Source organism: Rutilus rutilus (assembly GCF_951802725.1).
Source record: "Rutilus rutilus genome assembly, chromosome: 1".
NCBI lineage: Eukaryota > Metazoa > Chordata > Actinopteri > Cypriniformes > Leuciscidae > Rutilus > Rutilus rutilus.
The window spans coordinates 74160066-74175097 of NC_140209.1; the positions used below are offsets into that span (position 1 = coordinate 74160066).

At 45.6% G+C, this 15032-nt stretch overlaps 1 protein-coding gene across 1 annotated transcript in view; it reads left to right on the plus strand.

Moving 5' to 3' along the window:
- The window catches only part of LOC311305800 (uncharacterized protein), a 1224369-nt gene that overhangs the window by 795634 nt on the left and 413703 nt on the right, over positions 1-15032 (plus strand). The gene's annotated exons all lie outside the window — the stretch shown is intronic.

Here is a 15032-nt window from a genome sequence, read left to right on the forward strand (position 1 = left end):
GTGGAAGTATTTTACAGTAAAAACTTTATAATCTATCCAATTTTTGTAGCCGATTTTTACTCATCTCAGTATAGCAATAGAGTTTGGTAAAAGCTGTTCATTCATTCACACACAAAAACGCGATTCATATTTAACCCTCTGGGGTCTGAGGGGTTCTCTTACGAGAGGTCTCTCGTACTGCGTAAGATATCTTACGCTAGGGGGAAATCCTTTTTCCGCGAGATATTGAAGCCAAAAATTATCCTTAATTTTGTAATAATGCAAAACGCGTTGCGGCAGCATGCAGACATAGGCGAGACAGCCCGCGCGCCTATTGGCTGCTCTGCGGCAACTGCAGCAGCCTATCGAGCGAGGCCTGGCGTGACGCCAGACCCAATCAGGGCACTTCGCGCCCGCTGCGTCACGTCCCGCCGAAATGGGCGTGGTCTAGGCCTATAAATACCGCTCGCAGGCAGCTATTATCTGGTTTTTCATCCTTCAAGCGAAGCACACGCATCGCTGGAGCCGGAGAAGAAGCCGCGCCGTCTGAGAGAGAGCACCTTCAGCGGGACGAGTCACTGAAGTCGCTGGCCGCGCCGCCTTCCTGCCTTCCTGCTGCGCTTTCCGGCGCTTATATCCTTTTATTACTCTGTACTTTTGTGTGTGTGTGTGTGTGTCGCCGCCGCGACACACATTCTAAAAGAGCTAGCGTCTTTTTAAAGATGCCTTCCTGCGGCTCGTGCAGAGCCACACTCAGCGACGGGGACCGCCACGTGATTTGCGTTTCCTGCCTGGGTGAGGAACATGCAGCTCTCGCGCTCACTGACGGCGGCTGCCCTCACTGCGAGCTGATGGCAATGGCGACTCTGAGGACTCGCCTAGCCTTCTTCACCGAGACTGCTCCCCCGCCCGCCGCGGCGTCGCACCGTAAAAAGCGCCGTGCCCAGCGGGCCCGGGAACCCTCCCTCAGCCGCCAAAGCTCGCCGGTTCGCCCGGCCGTCCGGCCCGCCCGGCCGTCTGCCGCCGCTTCCGTTGACATCGTGGATGAGGAAGCCCTGCTGGGAGAGGATGATTCCTGCTCTATCCTGGCGTCAGGCAGTGAGGATTGGGCGGGCTCTGAGGACCCAGCGCCCCCTGCCCGCATGTCTTCAGGCAAGAGAGCGTCCATCAAGACGGAGCTCATGCGAGTACTCGCACAGGCCGCGGCGAGCCTCGGCCTCGAGTGGTCTTCGCCTGAGCAGCCCGCTCACAACCGGCTGGATGGATTTTTCCTGCCTGGGGAGCGCGCTTCGCCTGCGTCCAGACCGGCGCCTTTTCTTCCTGAGTTACACGAAGAAGTCGCCAAGTCCTGGAACGCCCCCTATTCGGCTAGAGTGCGTCCTGCTGTTTCGTTGGCATTCTCCGCTGTTGACGATGCCAAGAACAAAGGATACCTTTCGCTGCCGCCGGTCGAAGAGGCGATAGCGGCCCACTTATGCCCGCCCTCTGCTGGACGGCGTGCTAAGTCGGCCCTACCCTCTAAAGCTTGCCGCACGACGTCAAGCCTGCTCCGCCGCGCTTTCTCCGCCGCCGGGCAAGCTGCGTCAGCGCTGCACACCATGGCAACGCTTCAGATCTTCCAGGCCGATCTCCTCCGTAAGCTGGATGAGGAAGGGCCTGACGCGATCTGCGTGCCGGACTTAAGGAGTGCCACGGACCTCGCTCTCCGTGCTACTAAGTCTGCAGCGCAAGCCATTGGACGGAATATGGCCTCTCTCACCGTGACTGAGAGACATCTTTGGCTGACGCTCTCGGAAATGGCCGAGTCTGAGCGCACCGCGTTCCTCGACGCCCCGCTTTCCGCCACAGGCCTCTTTGGATCCTCCTTCAAGGATTTCGCGGAGAGATTCGCAGAGGTACAGAAAGCGTCACAGGCTATGAAGCACTTCCTCCCGAAGCGCTCCAGCTCTGCAGCAGGCCGTGCGAAACCGTCTGCTCAGAGCTCACAGCCACAGCCACCGTCCACTGCCTCCACTTCACAGCGCCGCCAGGCCCGAAGCGCGAGACCGCGCTCCCGCTCATCCGGTCGCCGCCCCGCTGTACGTGGCCCGCGACCTAGGATCACGGTGAAGCCCGAGGCCCCGAAGTCGTCCTAGCACAGCTAGGAAAACGACGGTGTTTAACCCTCTGGGGTCTGAGCTGTTTTCTGGGCCCTGGAGGTGTTCTGACATGCTCTGACATTTGTGCTTATTTCTGTTACTTGTGACATTTTCATGGCTAAAGTCTTATTACACTGTATTCAGCACAAACTCTGCTACAATAATATATCAACAGCATGTGTGTAAAAGTTTGTAGTTTTGAGATAATGACATTTATGCGTGGTTTGTGAAAATACAAAAAAAAAATCTCACTGAAATAAGGTCATGAAACCCATACTGATTATTTCTTCACAAGACTTTTGAAAATTGTATGACGTAGGCTAGAATATTTGCTCTAAAACTATGTGAAAATCACCCTGACTGCTCATTCAGAGAAGACAATATATTGATTTAAAATTTTTACGACGTGTTTTGTGTGAAAAAGCAATATGCGAAGGGGCGGATCACCTCATTAATATGCAAGCTTTCCACACCTGAGAAAGACAAAGACACTCCCTAATGGCCCTATTAGGAGCTTATCAGGGCCCATCATTCTGACCAACCTTGCACAAAGAATGAGGAGATAAAAAAAAGAATGGCTTTTAAAATTGTTTGGATTTATTTACAACATAATCCAAAGATACACAAAAAAAAAAAAAACACTTATTGATAACAATGATCCAAAGAAAGAGACCTTTGTGCCATTCCTAAAAACATTGTACATACCTTTCATTTCCAAGGTGTTTGATTTTCACTTTACCATGTTCATGTACAGAGACATGTACTGTGAATGTTGAAGTCAGCAGGACTCAGTGGCATCTGGGCCCTGAAAAAAAAAAAAAATTGAACATACTGATATCAAGAGAAAGGCCTGCACGATTTTGGGAATACATTTGAGATTTTTCTGGTTAAAATTGCTTTTTAAAATTCACAGAATACACACACACACTCACACAAATGTTTCCAACAATATATTATATAATGAACACAGGTTTGTTGTGCCTTGTAGGTATAGGCTATGCGCAGTGCTGCATAAAATAATAACAATATAGCAGCCTATATACATTTTCAAAAAGATTTCAGTAACAACTAAGCTAGAGAAAAATATATTGATTATCATGTTACTTCAAATGTTTCCATTCGTTATGATGATATGAAATGAGATAATAGTAAAACATGAAGCCGTTTGGAGCGTTTTGCTTTTCCAAAATATGATGCATTCAAACGCGATCGCGATCAATAATATGATACATTCAAACGCGATCGCGCTCAAATATAAAACATTATGGTTAGGCCTACCATATACATATCTACGTTTGAGCAGATATCCACAAACACAGTAACAGTAAACACGGGTCTAAATATTATAATATTCACCATATATCTAGCAACAGTTCAACTGCAATGTGAAATTTATGCAACAATAACAAACTAATATGTAAGAATTTCTTACCTTATCTTTCTTGTCTTGAAATCGCATTCTTCTTCTGGGGTAAAGCCAATGTAAACTCACGTCTTTCAAACTCGACGAAAAGCAGAGACTGATGAAGTGTTTTGTTTTTGAGGTAATGAGCGCGTTCGCGTTCCATGTGGAGATTTGCATGTGAATATCTTTTGCGCGAGTAGGCGTGGCCAAATTAACTGTAATGAGCAAGCGTTTGAGAAGCTGGACATCTTGTTGGTTTTATACAAATTACTTAAACAGAAAATATTTGTTTTCAGTTTGAATCCGATCATTTAAAAGTACACACTTAAATGTTTATAAAGGTATATGGCTCATAAATGTGTGACAAGTATTCGCTGAGTTTTGTTTCAGTTTATAGACGTGCTCAAGAAAAAAAAGTTCACCGCGACGGAGAGGCAGAACGCACACCCTGTTTATTTTCTTTATTTTTCAAAAGCACAATGTTTTGATTTGATTGTAAGTGGACACATACAAAAGTAGAAATATCACAGATTCTTTTTTTATATTTATTTTTTCTGTATGACCATAAATGACGGAGTAATTTAAGTTTAAAGTGCTACAATGTAAAAAAAGTCCAGCAAAACGCGGGGGCGCGTTTGCCGACCTCAGAGGGTTAAGTCCCGCTGCGGCCAGACTCACACCAAAGCTATTCGCTCGTCCAGTTCCAGCAAATGTGACTGTTCCAGTGTTTTCTGCAGCCAACAAGTCGGTTCTGTCACCCGCTTGCCTGCACACAAATGCCGTTTTCACGGCTACCCAGATAAATCCCCAAAAGAGTGTATTTTCTGGTGTCCCGGCCACGGCCGATGGTGTTTCATGTGTAGTAAGAATGCCCACTGCCCAGTGCCCATCCCTACACACAAGCACAGCCTGTCACACAGGGCTCGCGCACATAAAACCGACTCAGATCGGTTGCGCTTCAAACATGGTGAAAGTGCCCACTACCCAGTGCCCACTAACACCGCGTTGTGCATGTCTCACGGTTTCTGTAAAAACGAAACCAACGTGCACTCGCTTCACGCAAGCGAACGATGTTTTCGGTGTGATAGATGTGCCCGCTGTCCCACGCCCACATCCACACGTAGACATGACAGTTCCCACGGGAACCGCCCAGCCCTCCCCCTCGCGGCTGACCACCGCAGAGGAGTCGAGCGCGGGCAATCTGCCCGCTGTTATCAGCGCGCCCCATGCCTCAAATGTCACGAGCGCGATGCTTGTGTTGCAGCACGCCGAAGCCTCTCCATCGCTGAGCGAGCGGAGCGCGCTTCGTATTCAACCCCTAGCTATCCATGCAGACGCATGGGCAAAGCTGCCCGGGGTTTCGAAGTGGGTGCTGAACATTATAAAAAGAGGCTATTCGCTGCAGTTTCACCGACGCCCTCGCCGCTATGTGGCGCGCGTTGAGACCACGGTAAAAACAGAAGTAGCACATTTACTTCGAGCCGAAGTGACGAAACTATTGAGCAAAGGGGCCATAGAGCCTCTCTCTCAAGTTCAGCGCGAAGGAGGGCTATACAGCAGATACTTCCTGGTACCGAAAAAAGACGGGGGTCTCAGACCCATACTAGATCTAAGGCAACTGAACAAAGTGCTTGTGAAGCGACAGTTCAGGATGCTCACGACCAGACAAATCCTTGTGCAGATTCGCCAAGGAGATTGGTTTGTGTCAATAGATCTGAAAGACGCGTATTTTCAAATACAGATAGCGTCACGTCACAGGCGATATTTGAGATTCGCCTTCGAGGGCCAGGCATATCAGTACACAGTCCTGCCATTCGGTTTGTCCCTGGCACCCCGTACATTTACGAAGTGCATGGACGCGGCGCTCGCACCCCTCAGAATGAGAGGCATACGAGTGCTGAACTATTTGGACGATTGGCTGATTCTAGCGCAATCTCGCGCAGTGCTCATAGAACACACGACCATTTTACTCGATCACCTCGAGGATTTGGGTCTCAGTGTCAATTGGGCGAAGAGCTCTCTGTTACCCAGTCAGAAGATATCTTTCCTGGGCACAGAATTGGACTCGCTGTCCATGATAGCGCGACTATCACCACAGCGCGCGGTAGACATTCAGCGCACAGCGAACGCGTTTCGCTGCGGCGCGTCTGTCCCGCTCAAGAAATTTCAGAAGATGCTAGGTCTCATGGCCTCAGCATCGTCAGTGCTCCAGCTGGGCCTGCTCCGCATGCGCCCGCTGCAGTTTTGGCTGAAAGCGCGAGTCCCACGCAGAGCGTGGGCATCCGGTTCGCTTCGCCTCAGGGTCAATCAGAAGTGCGTCACAGCTCTGAAACCTTGGAGAGCGAACGACTGGTACCAATTAGGTGTAAGCCTGGGGACTTCCTCGAGGGTGAAAGTGGTGTCCACGGACGCGTCCACCTCGGGATGGGGAGCGCTGCTCGAGGGCAGACCGTTCTTCGGCCAGTGGTCGGAACGGGAGAAGCTCCTGCACATAAACTGCCTCGAAATGCTGGCAGTAGACAACGCGCTGACGCGTTTTTGTCCCCAGATAAAAGGACGCCACGTCTTGGTCCGTTCGGACAACATGTCTGTGGTGTCCTACATAAATCGCCAGGGCGGCCTCAGGTCCAAGAACCTGTACAGGCTGGCAGAACGCCTCCTGGTATGGGCTCAGTGCAACCTGCGCTCGCTCAGAGCAGCGCACGTGCCAGGGCTCCTGAACATAGGACTGGACAGACTGTCCAGGAACAATGTTCCGGCAGGCGAGTGGTCTCTACACCCACAGACAGTCCAACTGCTGTGGAAGAAATTCGGCAGAGCGGAAGTAGACCTGTTTGCGTCTCAAGAAAACGCTCACTGTCAGGAATTTTTCTCAAAGAGCAGGAGCGCGCTGGCCCATGTGTGGCCCCGCCGCCCGCTCTATGCTTTTCCCCCCGTCTCTCTCCTGCCTCGGGTGATAGAACGGATCAGGGAAGAAGGATGCTCAGTACTGCTGGTGGCACCGTTCTGGAAAAACCAACCCTGGTTCCCAGTCGTGATGCAGTTAGCAAGTACTGCCCCGTGGCCAGTACCAGTGAGGAGAGACCTCCTCTCACAGGCCCACGGTTCGATCTGGCATCCTCACCCAGAACTGTGGTCCCTTCATGTCTGGGCCATCAACGGGTACATGTTGGACTCCCTGAAGGAGTATTAAACACGATCACGCAGGCTAGAGCTCCGTCTACGAGACGACTCTATTCCTCGAAATGGTCAGTGTTTTCGGGCTGGTGCACAGCCCATGGTGTGTCACCCACAGATTAGATTAGATTAGATTCAATTTATTGTCATTACACAAGTACAGGTACAAGGCAACGAAATGCAATTTAGGACCGACCTGAAATTAGTAAGAATACAGCATAACATGAGGAGAGTTGAGGAGAAAAAAAGGCAACCCCCAGACTATGCTCCAATAGGGAGTACAGTTTGGGGACAGTAAAACACCTCAGCAATTTGCACATAATCAGTACACAACATGAACACACAAGACTTGCAACAGGGGAGGGGTGAGGGGGGAGGGGTTGGAGGTAATCCAGCAAAGGCAGGCAGCCATCCGGTCCTGCAGCCATTTCGGCGCTGGTCACAGACCCGCCTGACAAACTGGTGGTAAAAAGCGTCGAAGGCGTGGGATGGTGGGTGGGGGAGGGTGATTGCATATCTGTATCTATGTAAGAGTTCGTGTATGTGTAGGCCTGAAGAGTCGCTTTGCCTGACATCCCAATCTAGGTGCCTCAGTCCGCAGGATGTCATAGCGAAACACAGCAATTGCCATGGAGACAACCTTGATCAGGTCCCAGACAGAGTCAACAAACAGCAGGTGTCAGTGTGGAGTCGGGGAAGGAACGAGAGCGTCTCGCTGCAGTGCTCTCTCCAGAGGGAGTTGTTGTTCCAGCAGCGGCCTCGGCCAAGGCCAGTGCTGATAGAGGGGGGCCAAAAGATAAGATTGTGGTTGTTTGGTCTTGGGACGAGTAGCCGCATTCCAATTTACACAGCTCCTGGTCCGTTTGGGTCTCCGAAACGATCAATTTGCCTTTGCAAAGCTGTGAGCTTCTCCATGATGTTATCCATATTGTGGTTCAAGTCACAGTCTGAGTGCCAACAGCTCTGCCCACTGCTTCAATCATAACGGGCAGCCTTGTGGGGCTTTGGACAGCTGTCACCGTCTTCTTAATTCCTCGATAAACCAGGGCAATGCCTAATCCAAACAGCAGAAAACCTGTTATCATGGTTCCGAATAGGTAGATATCTTCAATGTCCTCCACGGAAAGAGCCGCCAGACACACGACCCGCCACTTCGCCCATGCGTCCATCGTGTAGCCAGCTGCGAACGTTCCGTCAGGGCACTTAGGTTCCCCCGAACCCAAGCTTCTCGTCGAGAAGATGGTGTCAATTGCGTTGAGAGACCAGTTGATCAAATCCATAATTTCTTAATTTGTAGAGTAGTGCGGAGAGAGTCTCTCAAAGAACAAGACAGTAGACGAGACGAGAGGAGCAAAGCAGGGAAGATAAGGGAGAGGAGGGTAGAAAAATGCGACCGCCTTCGTTGAGAGCCAAAGCAAGACAATAGGAAGGAACGATTTAGTCATCCGCTTCCTTAGAGGGGCTAAGAGACTGAATCCTCCCAGACCTCCCTCAGTCCCCGTATGGGACCTTTCTACGGTTCTGGAAGCCATGAAAGGTGCGCCATTTGAGCCTTTACAGTCAATCGATTTGAAACACCTGTCTTTCAAGACGGTGTTTTTGCTGGCTCTCGCTTCGGTGAAGCGCATAGGGGATCTGCACGCGCTCTCTGTGAGCGCGGCGTGCATGGAATTTGGGCCTAATGACTCAAAAGTTATACTCAAACCTAAGCACGGTTATGTTCCGAAATCCCTCAACACACCGTTTAGGGCGCAGGTTATCTCCCTGTCAGCCCTACCGGTCCCTGATGAGGAAAGAGACGCGAGCCTCCTCTGCCCAGTCAGGGCATTACGAGCTTATGTGTCTCGCTCGTCTGGTTTCAGACAGACGGAGCAGCTCTTTGTTTCGTTTAGCGGACGTTCTAAGGGACTAGCCGCGTCGAAACAGAGCCTATCCAGATGGATAGTCGATGCTATAGCGCTGGCATACGCCTCCAAGGGCATGCAGTGCCCGTTGGGTGTCAGAGCGCACTCCACGAGAGGCATGGCCTCTTCGTGGGCCTGGTCAAGTGGGATTGCCTTGCAAGATATTTGTATGGCGACAGGCTGGGCCTCCCCGTCTACATTTATAAGGTTTTATAACCTAGAGGTTCCCGCCCTGCAGGCCAGGCTGCTGTCGGTCTAAGTTTACCAGTATTATCTGACCTGATGCGGTCAGCTCAGAATGCTGCGTCTACTGAGCACAGCTCAATGTTCGACAGTAAAAAAGTAGCAGCACGAGATGTGCCTGGGCAAACTGTGTAAGACCCACATTCCCCCATCAGTTCAGGCCGTAGCCCGCCCTGTCTGTATGATGAAATTCGCGTCTCAGCGACGCTACCATATGTGGAAGAGTGCGGCTTCGCCCCTCCCTCTTCCTGGACTCCCTGTGAGTTCCCTGAGTGATTGTGCACTATATGTACCCCGGGCTTTCGCCCTTGGGTCTTTGGTGTCAGATCTCAGCATGCACGGCGTTTTGCATTGGGTCCCCTAGCGTAAGATATCTTACGCAGTACGAGAGACCTCTCGTAAGAGAACGTACTCGGTTACTAACGTAACCTCGGTTCTCTCTAGAAGAGGGAACGAGTACTGCGTATCTTGCCGTGCATGCACACGCTCTGGTTGCTTCGATGATGAAAAACCAGATAATAGCTGCCTGCGAGCGGTATTTATAGGCCTAGACCACGCCCATTTCGGCGGGACGTGACGCAGCGGGCGCGAAGTGCCCTGATTGGGTCTGGCGTCACGCCAGGCCTCGCTCGATAGGCTGCTGCAGTTGCCGCAGAGCAGCCAATAGGCGCGCGAGCTGTCTCACCTATGTCTGCATGCTGCCGCAACGCGTTTTGCATTATTACAAAATTAAGGATAATTTTTGGCTTCAATATCTCGCGGAAAAAGGATTTTCCCCTAGCGTAAGATATCTTACGCAGTACTCGTTCCCTCTTCTAGAGAGAACCGAGGTTACGTTAGTAACCGAGTACGTTTTCTGGGCCCTGGAGGTGATCTGACATGCCCTGACATTTGTGCTTTTTTCAGTTATTTATAAACATGTTAATGGCAAAGGTGTAAATTCACTCTATATAGCACAAACAGGGCTACCATAATATGTGATCAACATGCATGTATATGTTTGAATTTTTAAGAGAATAATGTTTATGCGTGGTTATTGAAAGAAATAAAAATGAAAGTTGCTGAAATAAGACACATACTAAATATGTGTCAATAAGACTTTTGACTAATGAATGTTGTCGCTTTGAGTTCTGGCTTCAAAATGATGTGAAAATCATCCTGCCTAATCGTTCACATAACACAATACATTGATTTACACTTTGTAAAACAGTTTTTTTGTCAGAAGAGGTTTATGCATGGGAGTGGTAATGGCCTATCAATATTAATGAGATTCAGACCAAGGGTGTGTCAGACACTCCCCACATTCCTAAAAAACAACAACAAAAAAAACTGTCAGCATACATTATCCAAAGTAAACTGATGGGCAATTAATTGTTATGGACGCACAATGTATGTATATATCTGTTGATGGTCCATAGGACAGAGAAATATCACTGCGAGTATCTGTTTATGGGCCATGACCGCACGTATTTAGTGACGCACGCAATGAACGGATCGTTCGCGAACGACACATGCATTTCAAACATTTACACCTGTATTCACAAACATCTGTGCATAAGGCAGTATGGAAGCATGATAAGCAGTGTCATAGTCTAACCAAAACCATACGTTTATATATATATATATATATATATATATATATATATATATATGTCTAGTATTTAGACAGTAGGCCTAGGCTATCACATATTTTACCGGAGGCTTAAATATATTTAGACTAAATCACATTACACTTAAGCAGATATTCGCAAATAAGCTACATTAAACATAAGGCAGTATTTTAGCATGATAATCAGTGTTATAAGCTAATCAAACCTGAGTGAAATATATTTAATATACAAATATGTTTAGAGAGTAATAGCCTATCACATTGAAAAAGTTTACACTTGAGCATATACACGAATGTTAAGGATATTGTAAGGCAATCGTTCCTGTAAGATGTCAAAAGCTAGCCAAAACTAAGCAAAATATAGTCTCAAAATTCATATGAGTTCTATATTATCAGAAAAATTATTATTTAACAGTAAAACTTAGAAATTGAAATTGTGTCCTCGGCGGGATCAGTTCGCTCTTCAAAATGCAGCCGTTCGTCGTCCGAGTTACAATCTTCCTCTGAGGAAAAGGTGAATTCTTCCTCGCTGTCCAGAATCATCTGAAGGGCGTCTTTACCGGAGAAGCGTGCCATACTCAAAACGCGATGAACTATCAGTGAGTCTGATGAAGAAACTGTGTTTGTATGGCATTGATCGGGGGGCGTGTGCGTAGATCACCTAAACTATTTACCATGTGAATAGTGCCGGGGGCGGGGCTGCCTCAGCTCATTAAGAGATAATGGTACGAAAAAACGGTACCTCTCCTTGCTTTTAAAGGGACTACATAAGCTGAGAATATTTGTTCCGTTGGATCCGTTGCTCCTCGAAATGAAACTTCCAGCACTTCTGAGGTAAATTTTCCAGGATTATTATTAAGATAGTATTATTCCTCACAGCGTCATAAAGTACATGAGTCTGAAAGTGAACTTGCGGTGTGTTTTATCCAGCTGATGTGGGCGTTCACAGGTTTGCCTGGATTGCCTCAGATCATTTGCGTTTGAATAGCGCGCGCTCTCCGTGGGCGGGGTCACATTAAAACATAATGAGCTGAGATGAGAACGACTGACATCTCTCTTTTCATACATATTACATAAACTGAGAATATTTGTTTTTTATAAAAATTACTTCATTTAAAAGAAGAAAATTCAAGCCTTATGCCTGTGTGTCTGTATGCCTGTTTGACTGAGTATTCACTGAGTTATGGTTCATTTTCGGACGCGTTTCAGAATAGTGTTGTCACGATACCAAAATTATTGTTTCGATACCGATACAAAGTCAAGAATTGCGATTTCGATACTTTTTCGATACTTTTCCTGAAAAGGGAGAAACACTCTCAAATATCATTGCTGTGCTTTATTTTAAAACCGGGATAACATTCTAATCATATAACACACTAATAAATGAACATATGAACAGCAGATATATAAAACATTTGAACAAAATATGAAATATAAAAATATAAAAAATAAATTGAAGCAATGACATTCAAGGTAAAAAAATTATAAATTAAGCAGCATTATCTCATTTATCATAAGAAACATAAGATTTACCGGTAATAACTTTATCTTTGAATAAAAATATGAACAGCGATTATATATAACAATGTTTAATATTGGTAACATATGATAAGCCTCATTGGCGATATATTTGACATATGGGGATAGAGTTGTGGAAGGCCTATACTTCATGTTAAACATAAATATATAGTAGCAAAGACAACATCGGCAGTGTTGACGGCAAAATAGGCTACAGAATATTTCGTTCTGTTTTGACAGGTGCAGTATTTGAAAATCGATAATATTTTTTAAAATTACATTTATATCTGCATTTATTTCAAAACCTAGAGACTTTCAAACATCAAAATGTCATTTATTAATATGTATTCGTGTCAAAATGACATAGACACATCTTTTCCTATTCTATTTTGCCTGGAAACGCTTCCAACACGCTTGCGTGTGGCGTGAAAAATAGGCGTCGGTTCTATTTCTAGCATGCATGCGTTTTCCGTGCGGCTCAAGCGCGCGTCACGCAGGCAGTGTGCTAGCTCTAACCTGTTAACATGGGAGCCGAAATAAAAACGGACACGCCATGCAGCTGAGACACTCACGCCACGCTGCCAGTTTGTCGCCGGCCTTACAAATCTGGAACGCGGTCATTCTTAGAAGTATCGATACTAATAAATTTAGGAATCGTGACGTTTTTAATTTCCGAGAATCGCGATACTTTTGAAGTATCGGTGCACCATGCAACACTATTTCAGAATTGACTTCACTGACAGAGAGAAAGCAGAACTCGCGTCATGTTTATTTTGCTTTATTTGGCAAAAAGCACAACACTTTGTTTTTATTGTGAGTATACACAAAAATAATACACACTTAATAGGATCGATTGATGTATGAAACTTGTTTGTAATATCAAAGTCAACAGAGTATTTTGAGTCTCTTTTGAACTGCTGAGAAAAAAAGCGAGCCTATCGCGCCGGCGCGATTGTCGACCCCAGGGGGTTAATAAACAATTAAAATGTCTGCTTGCTTTATTTGACACCTTCATAATCATTACTTTTGCCGGTTCTTTGTGACAGTTTTTTAGTGTGTAAGTGGCACTGACGTCACCCACTGGTTACATGAACGCGTCACCACCTCATCATTAAGTCCGTGGCCAGGGGTTAGCCTTGCCTGCTGCGGCTCCGACTGATTTCCGACTCATATTACAGAAGACAATTTAAACTTAACATTGTCGATATTAGAGCTCCTTTGAGCTAAATAGCCTACTGCTGAAGACATTTCATTATTGAATAAATGAATGGCCAAATCCACTGAATTAAGGTTATTTGCTCTCAATAGTAAATTCACTGAATGACCATGATGATTAGGGGGGACGTTGTCTCATCACAATGCCCCCCCTTGGCGACGGGCCTGGATGTACCCTGAAAGCTGGCCGAAATCACTGCTGTGGCAGTGAGAAACGAAGTTTACTCTGAAAGCTGGTGTTAGACCAGTAGATGAAATCACTACTGCGGTAATGGGAGAAATATATTTTGATGAGGGGAGAAAGCACTGCTGCGGCAGTGAGAAATGAAAGTTTAACTGGAGAACCTGAAGGGAAACCCATGCTATGTGGGCTCGCAGCACTTGAACGGAGATAGGCTGACGGAGCTATAGGGTGGAGGGGGAAAATAAATTCTGCAATTGCATAGGTAAGGAGGAGAGCAGGTGGAATTTATTGTTTAATGCACATGAGCGCAGCAGCTACATTGCTGAATGGGTAATTGGTGAGCTTGTCTGTGTCATTAGTTTGAAATTATCTTTTGTTCTCATCTGAAAAATTGTCTTTATTTACATTACTCTATATTCAGTTGATGATGAACTGAATATAGAGTTCATCATCATCATTACTCTATATCATTACTCTATATCATCATTACTCTATATTAAGTTCATTGATGAACATGAACTTATCCCTGTAAAGCCTGACATATGAAATAATAGTCAGATTTTTTTTCTTTTTTTTTAAGACATATTTTATTGATATACCCAAACTAGGGGGAAATAATGTAATTTGGTACAGATGTTATTTATATTGCAAGTAAGATGAAATTCTGCAAGGTTATAATATAAAACATTGAGATTTTTATAAAACATCTTAAATAAAGTACATATATATTACCACATCATATATTAGTGGTCCCTGTCACGTGTCTGTGTTTGTTTGGACTTTCAGTTCGAGTTTTGCTTGGTTCCTGTTTGTAACTGTGTGCTGTATGCAATATTAGCGTTACCTTGTCTTTATTTGAACAAAATATGATTACCAGTGCGCACGATATTACCAGATTACTGAGTGCCCTGTTACAGTGTTTGCTTCCTTTTTATTCACATATTCATATATTTTTAAACAATTACTTTATTGGTGAAAAATACTGTAATAGGTTTGCAGATACAAGAAGTTGCCATCTAAAGTATAAGCATTATAAGTATAAGTATACTGTAAGTTTTCTAGTTTATATATAATTTATTAAATATTAATTAAAATAAATATAAAGTTTATAATAAAAATATCGGCTTTACATCGGCCATTGGCCATCCTGCTCTCTAAAATATCGGCATCGGCCATCAAAAAAACAATAACGGTCGACCACTAATCGTCATCTATCTCACCTGTGTTCTGTTAATCAGTGTAATCTGTGTTTGTATTTAAGTTCCATTCTGTTCAGTCAGTCCTTGTCCGATCTCCGTCGTATTTAGTGTGTGTGAATCTTCTGCCCGTCTTCTATGTACCTGTATTATTTATATTGTGAGCAAAAGTTTGCATTGGAACTTTTGATTCTCCTTCGTCTTCTTCTGCCTGCACCACACCGTGACAGTCCCTCTGTATCTCCCAGTAATTAGACATTTTAAATGCTTAATTTTTATCAGTAATTCTGTTGTTTAATGTAATAATAATGTAATGCAATATGTAGATTGAGAGATTTACAAATAAACATTTATCAAAAGCCAGATTTTATAACAAAAAGACATGTGTACATGTGAATGAAGGCATTTTTAGAATTATAGTGAAATGCCTTTAACTTGCCATAAAAGTGTGAACTCTCTCATCT